Genomic DNA, 18,227 nt, shown 5'->3' with positions numbered 1-18,227 from the left:
CATTTGTTGTAAAATACAGAAGCTTGATGGGGCCTGGGGCGTAATACTACAATTTTTTGTTTTTGAGATGGAGTTTCGCCCTTGTTGCCCAGGCTAGAGTGCAATGGCACGATCTTGGCTTACTGCAACCTCTGCCTCCTGGGTTCAAGTGATTCTCCTGCCTCAGTCTCCCAAGTAGCTGGGATTACAGGCATGAGCCACCACACCTGGCTAATTTTTTTTTTTTTTTTTTTTTTTTTTAGTAGAGATGGGGTTTTAACATGTTGGCCAGGCTGGTCTTGAACTCCTGATCTCAGGTGATCCACCCGCCTCAGCCTCCCAAAGTGCTGGGATTACAGGTGAGAGTTACCACGCCAGGCTGACAACATACTATGTTATCATACTATGTTTGTATTTCGGTATATGGGAGAGTGTACACATGGCTGCATGGCCAGGCTCATGGCAACCCTTACTGTTTCCTAGTCAGAGATGTAACCATATGAGCCATCCATTTATAGGCCCAGGGTTGTGTTTTAAAAGAACTAGGTGTGTCTCAGTTTGGCTTAACATTAACATTTGATTATCACTTCAAAGTACAGAGGATCTGTTTCATTGCACTTGTCATTAGTCTAATCTAATGATTTAAAAGTATGTATTAATATAATATCCAAACTAGGATGGCTAAGAGACACCACAGGTAATTAGAAGGGTCTAATTAGAGACACCTAAAAGCATTTCGAGACATTATATTCTGGACTCTTTAAAGTGTACTGGACAACGTGGAGCAACAGTTCTTTCACTTCAACAAGGGCTTGTAACATAGATGCCTGGAAGGGAACAATGACTAGTAAATTTTAACATTTTCTCCAGGGACTGTTGCCATTATGATTTTGCAGGATTTACTGTAAAGAAAGCAATAGACACAGAATGGAAATGAATAGAATGAATAGAACAGAGAAGAGAAAAATAGCAGACAATGTTTTGTAGACAGCTCCACAAATCCTGGAGCCCAGCCTCTCCCTAAAATTGGCTCTCTAGCTTGCAACTGTCCATCCCATCAAGCAAAGTGGTTTTAGGAAAAGACAGCATATGGCTGGACGCAGTGGCTCACACCTGTAATCCCAACACTTTGGAAGGCTGAGGTGGGTGGATCACGAGGTCAGGGGAGCTCAAGACCAGCCTGGTCAACATGGTGAAACCCCCGTCTCTACTAAAAATACAAAAATTAGCCAGGCATGGTGGCGGGCACCTGTAATCCCAGCTACTTGGGAGGGTGAGGCAAGAGAATCACTTGAACCCAGGAAGCAGAAGTTGCAGTGAGCCAAGATTGCGCCACAGCACTCCAGCCTGGGCGACAGAGCAAGACTCCATCTCCAAACAAACAAACCAGAAAGTTATTGGTTTACAGATCTTTGTTGTGACTCAAGCTATTGTTAATAAACAATGCAAAGCTAGGTAGTCTGAGAGGTAATACCATTGGAAGGATAATCTAGGAATACAAGGAACTCTGCATTTGTGAATAGTTGAGCTACTGACCATCAATAAAATGTGCATTTCAAATAATTTGCCTGAATCATCCTGGTAGTCACAGAGGTAAACATTTTTGAAACAGTTGTTCCAAATTGTGGGTACAACTTATAACTAATTTTCTCCACTAATATATGTTAGCTGAATGCATTATCAAACATCTAATCTCTGTTCTTTGCCATCTAGTTATTTAAGTAATTTAGGCAAGATTCTGTAGCCACAGACATATATATGGACTTGGAGTTTTAAGAAAAGTTAAGGCCAGGTGCAGTGGCTCATGCCTGTAATCCTGGCACTTTGGGAGGCCGAGGTGGGAGGACCATTTGAGGCCAGGAGTTTGAGACCAGCTTGGGCAACATGGCCAAACCCTGACTCTAAAAAAATGCAAAAATTACCAGTGTGGTGTCGTGCGCCTGTGGTCCCAGCTACTAAAGGCGGGGGGTGGGGGGGGGGGGGGGGTTGAAATGAGGGGGTTGAGGCTGGAGGATGTCTTGAGACCAGGAGGTAAAGGCTGCAGTGAGTTTAGATCGAGCCACTGTACTCCAGCCTGGGCGACAGAGTGAGACCCTGTCTAAAAAATGAAAAAGTTAAATTTGATTGTGATAGAAACTCAATAGAGAAATCCTGAAAAGCCGCTGCTTTTTTAATGTAATAATAGTGAGGTGTGCCTTTTATTTGGAACTTCAAGTGCCTTAGTAATATTGTAATCACAGCGCAAGAGGTAAGTGGGAGTCAAGTGACATCATCCTGGGTCCAAAGGGACTGAGTATGTGCTGGAAAATCAAACTGGCACCTGCAAGACGCAGTTCCAAGGATGCAGTTCGCAGTGAGTTTTCAGACATGGATGATGTATGTCTCGTCGGACGACTGAGACAGCTCTCCACTTCCCCTCATCTAAGGGGAAGGAGGAACCCAGTTATCTGCATTGTTAACAAGCGCCTCCCCTTCTCTCCAGGTGACCCCGAGATACGGACCACACCACGAAATACGGATCCAGATTTTAAAGGCCTTCGAATCCAAATTCCTCATTTTACAAAGAGCCCACGGGGTGAAATGACTTGCTCATGGTCTGGTAGCTAATCGCAGATCTGCTTTCTAACTCCTACTTCCAAGACCCGGGAATCTACGGGTGTTGGAGAAGACCCCTGCTGAAATCGTCCAGAAGAGCTTTTTGAGGGAGTTTGTGACTCCCGATTCCCCAGCCCCGGGTAAGAAAAGGGTCGTGAACCTGCATTGCGAGGTGGTCTCTCCCTCACACCACCTCTGATGTCCCAAAACACGGGGAGAAAGTTGCCCGCCCCGGGCTGCGGCGGGGCCTGCTGCTCCGCCCCGGCGCTGGCGGGCGCGCTCCATACTGGCCGCCGAGGGGCGAGCGCGGGACCCGGCGGCGGGCGGCGGGCGGGGAAGGCGCGGGGCGTGGTTTGCCGCTTTCCGAGCGCCAAGGAGCTGAGCGCGCTCAGCTGCGCCCAGAGCCTTCGGCCGAACCTGAGAAAGCAAGAGGGAGAGCGAGCAAAAGCCGCGATCCAGAGAGCCAGGCAAGCGGAGCGCCGACCTCGGGCGGCCCCGGCCCGTGCTCTTGCCCCTTGGCCGGGCGGACGGTGGGTGAGCGCGGCCGCAGGGCCCCAGCACCCCTGTGCGCCCCGGAGAGAGCAGGAGGGAGGGGAAGGGGCGGGGGCGAGAGAGAGAAAGGTCCCTGAGCCGGGGGCGGGGGCGGCGGGAGACTGGAACCGACCCGATGCCAGGGTCCGAGCCGGGCCACGGGAAACTTTGCTCGGGTGGGGAGAGAGGGGTGCGCGGAGGGCGCCGCAAACTTGTCAGCGGGCGGGGCGCTTCGGAGATTGGAGCGAGCGCCAGCGGGTGGCGTTTGTCTCTCCGGGTTCTTTGTGTCACCTCCGGGCCCCAGCCAGCCGGTCCGCCCGGCTCGGGCAGCCGCTGCGCGGGAGGCTGTGCCCTGGTGCCCCGGCGCCCCGGCCGCCCCCTCCCGGGCCCAGGCCCAGGCCCCGGCGCTCGGGGGCCGCTGATTGTTTTCATTCCTCGCGTCACGCCTGGGCGGGAAAGATTTTGAACGCCGCGTGAGCTGGGAGGCGGATAGCCGCGGCGCAGAGATTGCAGGATCGTGGGCGGTGTGGGGCTCGCCCGGGGGACCCGGGAACCCGCGAGTCGGGGCGCACCGGGGCTGCAGAGGGCGCGGGGACGGGCGGCCCGGGTACTGAAGGGGCGGCGGCGGGCGCGGCAGCTTAGCGCCTCTGCGGGAGCGGGGGGCCCTCGGACGGCGGGGATTATAATTCCATTTCGATTGCTTGGGGTCTTTGTTGTCTGAAATTGCCTTTAGGGTCTGACGGTGGCACCTTCTCCTGCTTAGGTTATTTTTCTTCTGTTGAAAAGGGCGGGGCGGGGGCTGTGTATGGAATTAGTGCTGCTGGGAACATTAGCGCCTTATTTGATGGAGGCTGAGAAGTCCTGTGTAGCATTCGCGTTTGTGGACGCCTGCTGTTTCCGAAAGTTATTTCCCCTCCCTCCGAGAAAGGGAGCGTCTGAGCTGGACGCCGCAGGCACGATTGTGTACAAGCACCGGCAAGTCGGAGCTAACCCGTGAGGGTTCTTTCGAGCCGCTCCACACTTGGCATCGCTTTTTTTATCTTTTGAGTTTGTTTGATTTGAAGCAACTTTTATCTGCTTTGCTAGAAGTTCCGAAGGCTTCGTTGCAGATACTATGTGGCTATGCTAGGATGGGTTCGATCATTTTTAGAGGTGGGGAATACAATTAAACCGTGCCGGGCCACACCTGGCCTTCTCACCGCTCCAGTGCCTGCCACAGAGACATCGTAAACATGTTCAGAGGAGGGTGTTCAGCTTTTATGGGATGAATATTTGGTGTGTTTTCATGCTTTAATGCATGATTCTTTCTCCAAGTTGCCTTTCTGGAAAGCTGTGGAGACTCTCAAGGGCTTTTCCTGAGATAATTACTGAACGGCTTTAGCCGGGCCAGCCCCCTGGGGCGGTGGGAACAGGTGTAATCCTTATTAAGTTTTTTCGTGGTGAAGAATGGAGATGTCAAAATAAGTAAAAAGTGGAAATGTTTAGGTCTTTGTCCACATGTTTGAATTAACAAACCTTTATCTGAATTTTTAAAAAATCAAACTCAAACCACTTTTGGTCAGCTAGCCTTAAAATTGTTTGAAAAATCATGTGAATAAATTTACCCAATTAGAAAGTTTTTAGCATTTCACTGGATTCGTGTTAATTGTGTTGTAGGATATTGCAGAATGTTTAGAGAACTGAGTCACAATGGGGTTATTCTGAGTAGTGCTCTCACTAGCATAAGGTGAAAGTTAATGTAAAATTTAAAAACTGAATGAATCACATTTTAATAAGTAAGGAAATGGGTGAAAAGCAATTGGTTCCTTTTTCATTATTTTATTTTTCATTGCTTATATGTTTTAAATACATATTTTCAATAATTTCACAAGATTATTTATTTACTCAAACTCCTACATATACCAGTCACTGTGCTGGCTTCTGGGGATCTGAATAATAATAGTTACCCCTTATAGAATGCTTATTTTGTACCAGTAGATACTTTACATAGATTACCTTTTTACCTTTTTCATCTATAATTGCTTATTGAGTACCTACAATGTCTTGTGCTAGGTGCTGGGGTGATAGTGGTGCACAAGACAGCCATGGTTCCTGCCCTTATCTAGGTAGGGAATCTAGGCAGGAAATAAAATATATTGCTAAACTAATAGCAGGTTTTGAAAGGTAAATCAGATCACATCATTCTTCTATTAAAAACCCTCCATTGGCTTCCTGTCTCTCTCTGAGTGAATGGCAAAGACCTGACAGTGGCTTCCAGAGCATACCTCTTTTGGCTTCCCTGCTTCTCCATGCCATTACCTTCCTATTTTATCTGCTGCTCTCCTCCCTGCTCGAGTGTCTACAGCCAAACTAGCTTTCTTGCTGCATGAGGGCCTTTGGACTTGCTGTGCGCTGCCTGGAATGACCCCCTGGCCCTAGCTCCCATATCTCGAATGGCACTTGTTGACCTGACCCTCTTCACTTCTTTACTTGATGTTATTTTGTCAGTGAGCCTTCACTAACCCCCAGATTTAAAATCACAACCATCCTCGCGACTCCCATTCCTCCTTTGATAAGTTATTATTTTTCCTCCATAGCACTTATGGCTGCCTACCATATGTTGCTTGTTTATTGTCTGTCTTTTTCAGAAGGTTGTGTATCCTTCAGAACTGTATCAGAGCTGTTTTATTCACTGTTACATCTTCAGAATCTGGAACAGTAACTGGCATATAGTAGGTCCTCAATAACTTGAATGAATGTTGAGTGGAAAGAAGGGTACAGCAGAATGCTGGGACATAGAATAACCAAGGCCTCCTAGAATACTGGTGAGAAGGCCTCTAGGTGGAAGTGACATTTAAATGAGACTTGAAGATGAGAAGGAGCTAGCCATATTGTTGTGGCGTAAGAGGTTGTAGAGAGGAGACAGGCATGGAAGAAAATCTGGCGGAGAGAGAGGATGCTCAAAGGCCTCGAGGCGGGAAAGAGCTAGGTGGTGTGTGGATTTATTGAAACTGAGAGGTCATTGTGGCTGAGCACTGTCAAGTCAAGGGAGGGTGAGACTAAATGACGGAGTGGAAATCAGGTGTCAGATTATTCAGGGTCTTTCTAGAGAAATTAACATGAAATCCTCATATATAGCCTATTAACCCTTTTATGGTTTAAAAAACTGGGCATCAGGGAGATTGAATAACTTTCTGAGAATATGCAATGGGTGAATGGCAGAGCCTAGAATACAAAGCCAGGCTTACAGACTCTAACAAACCTATATTTTACCACTATGTCAAGATCAAAAGACATAGTCCCTATCCTGATGAAGCTGTTAGTTTAGTGTGAAGACAAGCTATTGCAGTATACACATGGTACTCCTGGGGGCGGTGGAAGGAGGGAAGCCCCTAGTTCTGCCTGGGAGTGGGACAAGCCAAATTGGAAACAATATAATCATTTTTCCTTTTTTATTATTATGAAATATTTCAGATTGGCAACATCTTACTGATTAAGAAATAATATTAAATACAGTAGCCTATTCTCTGAGTCTTCACTGTATGTTTCCCTCCTTTTTTTTTTTTTTTTTTTTAGAGACAAAATACTTGCTTTCTTTTTTTTTTTTTTTTTTTGAGACGGAGTCTTGCTCTGTAGCCCGGGGCTGGAGTGCAGTGGCCCGATCTCAGCTCACTGCAAGCTCCGCCTCCCGGGTTTACGCCATTCTCCTGCCTCAGCCTCCCGAGTAACTGGGACTACAGACGCCCGCCACCTCGCCTGGCTAGTTTTTTGTATTTTTAGTAGAGACGGGGTTTCACCGTGTTAGCCAGGATGGTCTCGATCTCCTGACCTTGTGATCCGCCCGTCTCAGCCTCCCAAAGTGCTGGGATTACAGGCTTGAGCCACCGCGGCTGGCAAAATACTTTCTTTCATATGAGACAAAGGGTCTGTGTCATATGCCCCCTTTCCTACTTTCATCAAATAAAAGATTATGTCTGGAATAGTGCAAATTCACTTACTTTATTTTTTTGAGACAAAGTCTCGTTCTATCACCCAGGCTGGAGTGCAGTGGTACGATCATGGCTTACTGTAGCCTCTACCTCCTCAGCCCAAGTGATTCTCCCACCTCAGCCTCCCGAGTAACTGATAGGTGCGCACTACCATGCCTGGCTAATTTTTAAACTTTTTGTAGAGAAGAGATCTCACCATGTTGCCTATGCTGGTCTCCAACTCCTGGCCTCAAGTGATCCTCCTACCTCAGCCTCCCAAAGTGCTGGATTACAGGCATGAGCCTGCCCTTGGCCTCTTGTTTGCATTTGAGAAGTTTTTGACTTATGTATAGACCTGTGAAACTGTCTTCCTGTAGCCCCTTGCTATACCCTGAATCCCTCTTTCTCATACAACCAATGATAGCTTTCTGACTCTGTGGATTAGTTTGCGTTTTTAGAATTTTATGTAAATGAAATCATGTAGTAAGTTCTGTTCTTTGCCTGGCTTTTGCTTAGCATAATTATTTTGAGACTCATCTATATCGTATCAATAGTTGATTCCTTTTTGTTGTTAAGTAGTACTCCATTGTACTGATAGATCCCAGTTCATTTATCTTTTCACCCATTGATAGGCATTTGGGTTATTTCTGGTTTTGGGCTATTAAAAATAAAACTGCCATGAACATTATACACAGTCTTTGTATGCATGTCTTTCATTTCTCCTGGGTAGATGTCTAGGAGTAGAATGACTAGATCCTATGGTAGGCATATGTTTAACTTTTCAAAGAACTACTATACTTTTCCAAAGTGGTTACGTAATATAACCAAAATAGTCTATGAGGGTTCCAGTTGCTCTAAATCCTTGCCAACAGTTGGGGTGGTCAGGCTTTTATAGCCATTCTGTTGGGTGTGTAGTCATTGACACTTCATTGTGGTTTTAATTTCTATTTCCCTGATGACTAATGACGTTGAGCATCATTTCATATGTTTATTTACCATCCGTATATCTTCTTTGTTGACGTGTCTGCTCAAATTTTTTGCCCGTTTTCTTGCATTGTTGTTTTCCTTATTGAGTTTTGAGAGCTCTTTGTGTATTCTGGATGCAAGTCATTTATCAGGTATAAGATTTGCAAATATTTCCATTCAGTCTTATCTTAGTCCATTTTGTGCTGCCATTACAGAATACCAGATTGGGTAATTTATAATGTACAGAAATTTATTGGCTCATGGTTCTAGAATCTGGGAAATCTTAAGATTGAGGGGGTGACATCTGGTGAGAGCGTTTTTGCTGTATCATTACATGACAGAAGGGCAAAGAGAGGGTGAGAAAGAAGCAAAATGGAGCTGTTTTATTCTATTTAATTATTTATTTATTTAAGACACAGTCTCACTCTGTCACCTAGGCTGGAGTGCAGTGACACAGTCTTGGCTCACTGCAACCTCTGCCTCCTGGGTTCTAGTGATTCTTGTACCCTAGCCCCCCGAGTAGCTGGGATTACAGGTATGCATCTCCACATCGGCCTTTTTAAAAAATTTTTTTGGTTTTTTTTAGAGACAGGGTTTCACTGTGTTGGCCAGGCTGGTCTTGAACTCCTGGCCTCAAGTGATCTGCCCGCCTTGGCCTCCCAAAGTGCTGGGATTACAGGCATGAGCCACTGCACCCAGCCTATTTTCTTTTTTTTTTTTTGAGACAGTGTCTCATTGTGTTGCCCAGGCTGGAGTGCAGTGGCTTGATCTCAGCTCACTGCAACCTCCACCTCCCAGGTTCAAGCGATTCTCCTGCCTTAGCCTCCTGAGTAGCTGGGACTCCAGGTGCGTGCCACCACGCTCAGTCTGATTTATTCTTTTATAAGGAACCCGCTCCTGTGATGATGGCGTTAATCTATTAATGAGAGCAGAGCCCTTATAACCCATCACCTGATAAAAATTCCATCTCTTAATACTGTAATATTGTAACAGTATTGCCTCTTAATAATGTTATAATGGTAATTAAATTTCACCAGAGTTTGGGAGGGGACATTTAAACCATAGCAAATTTATTACATTCTCTTAACAATATCTTTTGAAGATACTGTTCTTAATTTTGATGCAGTACAATTTGTCAATTTATTCTTTATGGATTGTACTTTTGGTATTATATTTGAGAAATCTGCCTAATTCAAAGTCTAAAAGGCTTTCTCCTATGATTTTTTTCTAAAATTTTTATAAGGTTTTGGTTTAACATTTAGGTTCATGTACTTTAATTTTTGTTTACGGTGTGAATATGGGCGGAAGTTTACCCCATTTATGCCAGGAACATTTGGTAATTTTTGGAGATGGTGTCTGGAGACCATGTCTGGTATAGGAACGAGGGGCATTTGTTCCCAGCATCTAGTGGGCAGAGGTCTAGGATGCTGCTAGACACCCTACAGTGGATAGGTGAGATCCTCTGAATAGAGAATTATTCAGCCAAAGTGTTAGTAGTGCCAGGGTTGAGACACTCTAGGCTTGAGGTTTATAAATTTTATTGACCTCCGTGAACCAGCTATTGGTTTCATTGATATCGTTTAATATTTTTCTAGTTTCCCTTTAATTGATTTTCACTCAAATCTTTATTTTTTCCTCTCTTCTACTTTTGGGTTTAATTTGTTCTTATTCCAGTTTCCTTAGATCATTGATTTGTGACTTTTCTTCTTTTCTGATATAGGTATTTAGTCTTTTAAATTTATTCCTCAGTACTACTTTAGTGACATGTCACAAATTTTGATATGGTGTGATTTTATTTGTATTTAGTTTAAAATACTTTTAAAATTGACAAGGCACGGTGGCTCACGCCTGTAATCCAAGCCCTTTGGGAGGTCAAGGCAGGGGATTACGAGGTCAAGAGCTTGAGACCGGCCTGGTCAACATAGTGAAACCCCATCTCTACTAAAAATACAGAATTAGCTGGGTGTGGCGGCACGTGCCTGTAATCCCAGCTACTTGGGAGGCTGAGGCAGGAGAATTGCTTGAACTTGGGAGGTGGAGGTTACTGTGAGCTGAGATCATGCTGCTGCAGTCCAACCTGGGCAACAGAGCAAGACTCTGCCTTGGGAAAAAGAGAAAAAAAGAAGCAAGTCACTAGGTGCAGCCCGCACTAAAGGCGTGGACTCCACTGCTTTCCTCTCTCCTTTCTCTCTCTTCTTTCTCTCTCTCTCTCCCCCTTCCCCCCTTCCTTCCCCTCCCTTCCTTCCTCCCTCCCTTCCTCCCTCCCTCCCTCCCTCCCTCCCGTCCGTCCCTCCCTCCCGTCTGTCCCTCTAGCTCTGTCGCCCAGCAGGCTGGAGTGCAGTAGCACGATCTTGGCTCACTGCAACCTCTGCCTCTCTGGCCCAAGTGATCTACCTGCTTTGGCCTCCCAAAGTACTAGGATTATAGGCGTGAGCCTCTGTGCCTGGTCTAGAAACTAATTTTCTTAAACGAATCCACTAAATTATCATAGAGCAGATCATTGCTGTTATAGAAACATATTTTAGAATACTGCAGAGTATTACAATATTCAGAACACCTGCACTTGGAGAAACCTCCCCTCCAGACAGGCTCTGCAGGGTGCACTGCCTCCTTTTCTTTCCTCTGGGCCGCATTAGGAGGAGGGAGGTGAATGGGGAGAAGGAATCAGTCTTCCGGTGTTGACATTTTCCAGACCCTGAGAAACGTTGAGTTGAAAGATAAGTGTGAAAGCATCTCTTTCTTTTGATGGTGTCTGAGATGAAAAGCACTTGCTAATAGCCCCTCAGGTCAAAGTAACACATTTGACAAAAAGCAGCCTCAAGGTTTTGCTTGTCAGCGTCCGTGTTTGATTGGAAACTTCAATCTGAGATGTGGTGCTTGAATTTTTCTAGAATTTGCCAATTACTTGTTGCTCTGGTTCCAGCTGACTTCTAGTCTCCCTTTGGGTACTACCACTGTGTGCAGTTTGTTATCAGTGAGTAGCTCTTCTCTATCGGGCTGTGTAAATGTACCCCTATTTAATTCATTCAACAAATTATTTTTTAAGTACTTACTGAATCTGAGCTCTGACACACAGATGAAAGTCAGTGTCTCTTGCCACTAGCAAGCTGTCTAGAAGCAGAAAGGCCCATAAGCAGAGGAACATGCAATCTCAGTGGTAGTCACTGCAGTGGAAACTGGTGGTCACTGCAGTGGAAACATGAGCAGGGCAAAGCATGGTCAGCTAGAACAGGTTCTCAAAGTAGGGCCCAGGGACCAAGAATGGCCAACCTATTGAGTGTACCTTGACAATGGGGCCCAGCAAATCTGTGTTTAATAAGCCTTCTAAGTGATTCTGATGCATACTGCAGACTGTGAACCATGGGCATAGAGGATTAGACAATCTCTGAGATTTTTTCCAGCTCTTCAAGTCTATGCGTATGGTTAAAAAATGTGATATTTACCCCATTGTATTTTTTTTTTTTTTTGAGATGGAGTCTTGCTGTGTTGCCCAGGCTGGAGTGCAGTGGCACAATCTCGGCACACTGCAACCTTCGCCTCCTGGGTTCGGACTCCTGAGTAGCTGGGATTACAGGTGCACGCCACCACACCCAGCTAATTTTTGTGTTTTTAGTAGAGACAGGGTTTCACCATGTTGATCATGCTGGTCTCGAACTCCTGACCTCGTGATCTGCCCAACTTGGACTCCCAAAGTGCTGGGATTACAGGCATGAGCCACTGTGCCCGGCCCTACCCTGTTGTATTTTAAGAGCAGTAGTTGGCACTAATATCATACACAACATTAATTGCAATGTAGGCTGGGCACTGTAGCATATGCCTGTAATCCCAGCATTTTGGGAGGCTGAGGTGGGAGGATCGAATGAGCCCAGGAGTTTGAGATCAGCCCGGGCAATATAGTGAGACCCCAATCACACACACACACACACAAATTAGCTGGGCTATGGTGGTGCATGTCTGTAGTCCCAGGTACTAGGGAGGCTGAGGTGGGAGGACTGCCTGAGCCTGGGGGATTGAGTCTGCAGTGAGCTGTGAGAGACACAGTGAGACCCTGTCTAAAAAGAAAAAAAGGAATGTAGGTAGAACAAATTCAGTTTTACCATATGTGTTGCTGAAGTGAGCATGAAAAACAAATTCAAAATGATACAGTTGTTTGGCAGTGGAACAATAGTAAATTGGATTTAAAAAACTTTATTATGAAAAATTTCAAATATATTCAAAAGCAGAGATAATAGTAAAAATGTACTATTGCATAACGATTACCCAGAATGAATATTATTAAATTCTGTCAATCTGGTTTTACCCATGTCCTCACATATCACACCCGTGCTGGATTATTTTGAAGCAAATTTCATACCTCATATCATTTTATCCTTAAATAATTGGATTTTAAATTATTTGAGATATTAAAGTGCTAGAAATCAATTTGAAACTGAATCACATGTAGCCATTTCCTGGTTTCCCTTACATTGTAGATAAAACTTATCTGGAGCTAATTTACACAAAAGGTGGATAAAACAAAACAACAGGTGGACACATGTACATATATTCCTATTTGCATAAAACCTATTAAAAACAAGTATACTTTTTTTGTTGTTGAGGCAAAGTCTCGCTCTGTCACCCAGGTGGGAGTGCAGTGTGCTGTGATTATGGCTCTTTGCAGCCTCGACCTCCTGGGCTCAACTGATCCTCCAGCCTCGTGTTTCGATATCTTGTAGAAACGAGATCTCACTGTGTTGCCCAGACTGGTCTCGAACTTCTGGGCTCAAGAAATCCTCCTGCCTTAGCTTCCCAAGGGGCTGGGATTACAGCCGTGAACTACCGTGCCTGGCAAAAATAAGTATAATTGTCACTACCGTGAATACATTTTATTAAAACATTTTATGTACTGTCATTACGTTAGCAATATATGCATTATACTGATAGATAATATTCTAAAATAGTAAGAAAGAATATACACGCATGCCCTGCCAAAATTGAATTACTATACTTGAAGGGGAAATTTTAATTTGGAAGGCAGGTTTTTAGGAAGGTAGATATTAGAAGGTTTTGAAGGTTTTGGGGCAGGTTTTTTTTTTTTTTTTTTGGAGATAGACTCTCACTCTGTCACCAGGCTGGAGTGCAGTGGCATGATCTTGGCTCACTGAAGCCTCCGCTTCCTGGGTTCAAGTGATTCTCCTGCCTCAGCCTCCTGAGTAGCTGGAACTACAAGCATGCACCACCACACCTGGCTTTTTAAAAATTTTTAGTAGAGATGGAATTTCACCATATTGGCCAGGCTCGTGTCAAACTCTTGGCCTCAAGTGACCTGCCCGCCTCAGCCTCCCGAAATGCTGGGATTATAGGCATGAGCCATCGTGCCTGGCCTTGGGGCAGATTTTTAATATATGTAAATTAAGAATTGTCACTACTCATTTCAGCAGTTATGTTGCCTCATTTGGAAAGAAAGGTATTCAGCATGTGGGGATGCATAAAAATCCATTCATCTTAGTCAATGTGCTCCATGCTGTCTTTTTTTCAAGGTTAGAGATAACACAGTTAGTGGGAGGTCAGGTTATGGGATAGTTCATGTTTGAAGTGGGGACAGAATTGATTTACAGACATACCACCTGTTTTCTCCTACTTTGGCTTTGGAGAACAAGTTGTGGTATACTGAGGAAAAGCTGATTGTATCACTTATGACTGAGATTTTCATCTTTAGCCACTTCTGTGTGATATATGAATTAATGGGTCATACCATAGGAATTAGCTAATTTTCATTTTAAAATATTACTCAAGAATTTTTTATCTTAATTGTACATTTCAACAATATAAATAAGCTGTTCCAGACTGTCTCTCATGCCTCCAAACAAATATAAACCCCCACAACTCAAATGCATATAAGCTTTTACTACAGTATAATGGTAGGTTACTACAGTATAATGGTAGGTGATAGCCAGTGTATGATGGGATTGTTGATAGAATAATGCATATTAGAGCTTTTAGTTCAAAAATTTGAGATAGTGATTCAGAAAGAAAAAAGGAATGATTATCATCATGAATTCTGTTTATTAGAATTCTGTTTATTAAAGAGTTAAAGATATGTTCTATTTATTTATTTTTTTGATTTTTATTGTTGTTATTTTTTTGAGATGGAGTTTTGCCCTTGTTGCCCAACCTATAGTGCAGTGGCGCGATCTCAGCTCGCTGCAACCTCCGCCTCCCGGGTTCAAGCAATTCTCCTGCCTCAGCCTCCTGAGTAGCTGGGATTACAGGCGCATGCCACCACGCTCGACTAATTTTTTGTATTTTTCGTGGAAACGGGTTTAGCCAGGCTGGTCTCGAACTCCTGACCTCAGGTAATCTGCCCACCTCGGCCTCCCAAAGTGCTGGGATTACAGGCCTGAGCCACGACGCCCGGCCAAGATGTGTTTTAGTATTTGCACTTGTGTGTTGGCAAAGAAAATAGGTTACTAAGCGTGCTCTTATTGGAATATCCTTTGTAGTCACTCATTTGATGACACTGAGTAAGAATCTTTCCTCTGTTAATACATCTTTGTTTAAAAGAAAATAAGTTACCTTTGTAGTCTTTGTACATTTTTCATTGCAGAAAGTCTCCCCTCTGCTGGGTAATAATTAATTTTGTAAAAGTGTTTAATCCAGTACTGATTATAGTCCCTTCTGAGCTGGATGAAAAGAAACTTCTGAATGTTTGTAACCACAGATTGATGATTTGGTTACAAAGACTCTCTGTTGGTGATAGTTTCTGAGAACTGGAAGGTAAGCCTGTTCCTTGGGTGAGTCATCAGGTTGTCTTGCAGTCGGTCATGTGTTTTCTTAGCAACTGCTGTTGATTTCAGGTTTGAACAGGGTGAGCATGTTTTGAAATGATCCAACAGATTCTTTTAGGTTATATATGGCTGCTAAATCTTATACACTTACTGTTACATGTATCACAAGGAGTGAAAGATTGAATTCTTTTTCTATCTATACCTTCCAAATCATTTCTCTTCTAATTTGTTTTTCAGGGGTAGTGAGGACTGGAAGTGGGAGTAAAAAAGGAGAAAAATAAATGAATCTGGGATATCATGATATCTGGGATATCATGGGATATTATGCCCCTGGACTAGAGCAGAACCAAGAGGACCTCCATGTACTGATAGGATTAAATATGATTTCCTGGGGTGTTGATCTTGAGTAATATTCCATGTGCATACATTCTAAAGGAACAAGTGAATTTTAGAAATGTCTGTGGTATAGTGTAGTGGTTAAAAGCATGGCTTATGAAATCAGTCTGACCCCTGGTTCAAGTTCTAGCTCTGCCATATACTGGAGGTGTTATTTTGGGCAAATTACTTAACCTCTCTGAGTAGAGTTTCCTCATCTGTAAAAGTGAAACTAAAATCCCACATACTTATACTGAGATAATACAGGTAACAGATAGCATAGTACCTACGGAACACATGGTAACAAATGCTAGTTATTGCATTCAGTTCAAGGGTGTAATATACAAGGGGCTAGATAACAGGTGTTTAGGGGACAGTCAGAAATGAATCAGATATGAGCCCTAATTCTTCAGGAACTAGGGGAGAGGGCCTTGTGTAAACAAGTCACTGTAGTATTATCTAGAATGGAAGAAGTGCCAACTGAAGTACAAGCGAGGTGCTGTGGGTGCATAAAGCAAGTGCTAACTTTGGGGAAGTTAGGGCTAATTTTGTAAAACATTTGTCATTTGAGCTGAGTGTGTATTGCTGGGCCTAGAATGATGAGTAGGGCTTTTATGGATGGAGAGTGGAGGAGAGTAGATCGTGGGCTGAAGAAAAGCACAGGGTTAATTAATGGCAGGGTGTGGCGGGAGAGAAGGCCGGATAGATGACTTGTGGTTAGCTTTTGGAGGGTTTTTCACACACAGATGTTCAGACTATATTCTCATGGTCAATGGGGAACCAAAGCAGGTGTTTGGTGTGAGCTCTGTTTCGCAATAATGTTTTGAAAGATGTATTGGAGAGGCAGGGAGTCTGATTACAAGGATGTTTCAGAAATTCAGGTGAGTGATGAAGACATTTGGAGAACAGAGTAAGAGGGGATTAAAAGGAGATAGAAGACAGATAATTTGAAACTAGGTGCCAAAGACAATGTTCATGCCATTACTTGAGAGAGAGAAAATACAGGAGGAGAAGGTATGGGATAAATTGGATAGTCCAGCAATGGAGTGGGCTAATGGGTCTGGTGAGCTCAAAGATTAGTGGGAGATCTATCCGGCAGTTGGAAATTCAGTTCTGAAAGAAGGAAGCTAACATTTATTGTGCACCCACAGTGTCTCAGGTTTTATGCTAAGCATCTTTGCAAATTATTTATTGGTAGCAATTTTTTTTTTTGGAGACAAAGTTTCACTCTTGTTGTCCAGGCTCAAGTGCAGTGGCATGATCTCAGCGCACTGCAACCTCCGCCCCCCTTCCCTTGCCCCCCATTTCAAGTACTTCTCCTGCCTCAGCCTCCCGAGTAGCTGGGATTACAGGTGCCCACCACCAAGCCCGGCTAATTTTTGTATTTTTAGTAGAGATGGGGTTTCACCATGTTAACCAGGCTGGTCTCAAACTCCTGACTTAAGGAGATCCACCCACCTCAGTCTCCCAAAGTGCTGGGATTACAGTCGTGAGCCACTGTGCCTGGCTGCAAATAGTATTTTTAAGATGAAAAAGTAGGGGCTCAGAAGAGACCTGATGTTTAAACATCAATTTTAATTTTAAAGCACTTCTCATTTTTATCTTTTCTCTTTCAGCTCAGAAGAATGGATATGTGAGTGAGTACCTGAGACAGCGAGCAGGCTGCTCTGTGGGACATTGTTCATCAGTTTCCACCTCAGGCTTTCACTATGAGGAGAGAATAGCTCTTTAACTGGGTGGTTCTCCTTGTTACCTGAAGAGTGTCAAGGGAGTTTCCTTCTCCATTTTATTTCTTAAGTTCTAGTATTCCTTTCCCTTCTGAGCTGCTTGAAAGTTAATGTCCTTTAAGATTTTTCTCTCTTGCTTCTGATGAAATGGAAACGTTTGTTTTGGAGTGGGTAAAAACTTAATCTAATAAATCTTGTTTTAGTTCAATTGGAGAGGCCAAAGGGGCAGAGAGAATGCTGCTCTTTTCCTTAATGGTGTTCCCTTTATTAGATAATGAAATGTGTAATCCTTATGCCAAACTCATGGATGCAGATAAAAATTAAGTCTGATCAGACTTTGAATGCCTTTTAAGGAATTTTTGTTATTATAAAAACCGCAGCACGCACGCACATGCACACGCACATGCACACATGGGCAAAAGCCCTTGCCTATATTACTTTCATTTTCCATTCTTGCAGTCTCTCTTCCTAGAGATAATTGCTGTGGACAATTGTGTGTTTATCTCATTTAAATGTTTCTGACACCTGGGACCTTGGGAATAATTAGGCAAAGTAGCTAGAATTTGACCTTTTTTCTTTTCACTTAGGTATTTGATATCAGGGTTTATTACTGAGATTTCATAACTATGGCTTGTTCCTTTTTTTTGTTTTATTTTTAAGGCAGGGTCTCACTCTGCTTTCCAGGCTGGAGTACAGTGGCATAATCTCTGCTCACTGTACCTTCTGCCTCCTGAGCTGAAGCAATCCTCTCACATCAGCTTCCTTAGCAGTTGGGACTACAGGTGTGCACCACCATGCCTGGCTACTTTTTGTGTTTTGTGTGCAGATGGGGTTTTGCCATGTTACTCAGGCTTGGGTTCTTATTTTTGACTGTGGTTTTGAAAGTCCCATAAATGCAAAATTTAAGTTACTTTAAATGCTGTTAGATCACCTTTCAAATCGGTAACATACCTAGGGTTATAATTTAAAGACCTGTGTATCTCATTTGTTGCTAACCCAGTTCTGTTAATTTATGACACAAATTTACCAGTTAACTGCAACAGTGGGCAAAAAGCTTCTTTTTCTTTCTTTTTTTCTTTTTTTATACAGTCTTACTCTTTAGTCCATGCTAGAGTGCAGTGGCATGATTATAGCTCACTGCAGCCTCAAACTCCTGGGCTTGGGTCATCTTCCCAGCTGAGTCTCCCAACACAGGCTCATGCCACCACGTGATCCTCCTGCCTCAGCCTCCCAAACGGCTGGGATTGTAGGCATGAACCACCTTGGCTGGCTGGCTTGCTTGCTTTCTTTCTTTCTTTCTTTCTTTCTTTCTTTCTTTCTTTCTTTCTTTCTTTCTTTCT

General features: G+C 43.8%; 1 protein-coding gene across 2 annotated transcripts in view; it reads left to right on the top strand.

The window, feature by feature from the left end:
* Positions 1-2,925: 2,925 nt before the first annotated feature.
* Positions 2,926-18,227, top strand: part of SYNE2 (spectrin repeat containing nuclear envelope protein 2) — a 380,145-nt gene continuing 364,843 nt past the window's right edge. Inside the window, exon 1 of one of the 2 annotated variants that reach the window (XM_023232104.2) lies at positions 2,926-3,104. The gene's annotated coding sequence lies outside the window, so the exon portion shown is untranslated. The remainder of the gene's footprint in view (positions 3,105-18,227) is intronic. The other variant, XM_023232093.3, reaches the window with a different exon arrangement.

The sequence above is a fragment of the Piliocolobus tephrosceles genome, chromosome 6 (assembly GCF_002776525.5).
Source record: "Piliocolobus tephrosceles isolate RC106 chromosome 6, ASM277652v3, whole genome shotgun sequence".
In the NCBI taxonomy this organism is placed as follows: domain Eukaryota; kingdom Metazoa; phylum Chordata; class Mammalia; order Primates; family Cercopithecidae; genus Piliocolobus; species Piliocolobus tephrosceles.
The sequence above is the reverse complement of the archived record's forward strand: the minus strand, read 5'-3'. Positions and strand labels throughout refer to the sequence as shown.